Raw genomic sequence first — 1,507 nt, 5'->3', positions numbered from 1 at the left:
AAAAATTTATATTAAACATTAATTCTAACTGTTTAGATTATTTTTTAAATTTTCATAGGACGGGCCGGCCCTAGTGGTTGAACATAATTAACTCGACCCATTATGTATACTAGGAATCGTCAATCTCCCTCTGTATACTAGGAATCGTCAACCCCGCGCTTGCGCGGGGTCATTTGCTTTGTATTTGCTATCTTGTTATTAATAATTTTGAATTTTCAGTATCATTCTTGAAATGCTTTGTATCCATCTTCATTTTTTTTCTCTCTATCCTATCAAAAATGGGTCTATTAAGCATGTGAAAATATAAATCGTTTATTAAGTAATGACTATCTCATGAAACTGACTTTGCATATTTTATGATTTTGAATACCATTTATATTTCTTGCTAGTGTGTTCTTATTTCTGCATTGCCAGCTAAATGTTTACAATGTTTCCTAGCTGCATTGAATTTTGGTTGTAACTGAACCTATTTGCAGTATAAGGTCAAGGTTGCTTACGTGATCCATAGAGTAGCTAAATCTTCCGTAGTTAGTGGGAAGTATATCCCCCCTCCCCCTCTCCCTCTCCCTCTCTCGTTGTTTGCTAACCTGTGACACTGCAGATTGAGTCTTCAACCATGCGTCCACCACCAAGTGACCCACCGGACACATGAAATCTTCCATTTCTAAATAAATCACCAAACAGTTAAACTATTATGATGGGGCTATATAAGAGAACCAAAGAGGAAGAAGTTTTCATACTCATACATGATGATATCTCACTGATGGTTAGACACCAGACGCTATAGCCCATTCCCAAAGTCAATTTCTATGCTTAGAAACTCCATATGCACTGGCTGTCAGTTCATTAAAAACAAATATTTAGTCCCTCAATCAAACCTTCAAGACCAAGGCAGTCCACCTAGTCGCAATCAAGAGATCAGTTCACTAAATTCAAGAACTTAAAGATACCAGGAAGGAGATTTCAAGTAACATAATTATTAATTCAGCAAAGAGATATAGATCTCGTGATTACCTCATGAAGAATCTTTCTCTTGTACGACTTGTTGACACTTCTTAGCATGCTAAACACTACAAGAAAACACGCCGAATTCCGACGGAGGTTCCGACGGACATCAATGTCGTCGGACATTTGTGACGGATTACCGACCAAATCCAAAAAATTGAAGTCGTCGGAATTCCGTCGGCCATTTCCGACGGAATTCCGACGAAACAAGGGTCGTCGGAATTTTTCAACGACTTTTCGACGACATTCCGATAAAAAATGTAACCGTTGTAGTCGTCGGAAGTTCGTCGGTATATTCCGACGAATTTCCGACGACATTCCGATTAACAGTAAAGTCGTCGGAATTCCGTCGGAATTTTCCGACGAATTTCCGACGAACCATGTGACCGTTGCCGACAAATATATATGACCGTTGTATAGCCGTTTGAGATTGGACAATACCGACGGAATTCCGACGGACTGCTTTACATCCGTCGGAATTTCGTCGGAAAGTCGTCGGAGG

At 39.5% G+C, this 1,507-nt stretch overlaps 1 long non-coding RNA gene across 1 annotated transcript; it reads right to left on the bottom strand.

The window, feature by feature from the left end:
• Positions 1–571: 571 nt before the first annotated feature.
• On the bottom strand, positions 572–1,072 carry LOC106317793. The gene is made up of 3 exons (XR_001265235.1): positions 1,015–1,072; positions 747–835; positions 572–664 (listed from the first exon to the last, which is right to left on the bottom strand). It is a non-coding gene; the product is annotated as an uncharacterized LOC106317793 (long non-coding RNA).
• Positions 1,073–1,507: the final 435 nt, after the last annotated feature.

Source organism: Brassica oleracea, chromosome C9 (assembly GCF_000695525.1).
Source record: "Brassica oleracea var. oleracea cultivar TO1000 chromosome C9, BOL, whole genome shotgun sequence".
Classification (NCBI taxonomy): Eukaryota; Viridiplantae; Streptophyta; class Magnoliopsida; order Brassicales; family Brassicaceae; genus Brassica; species Brassica oleracea.
The sequence above is the reverse complement of the archived record's forward strand: the minus strand, read 5'-3'. Positions and strand labels throughout refer to the sequence as shown.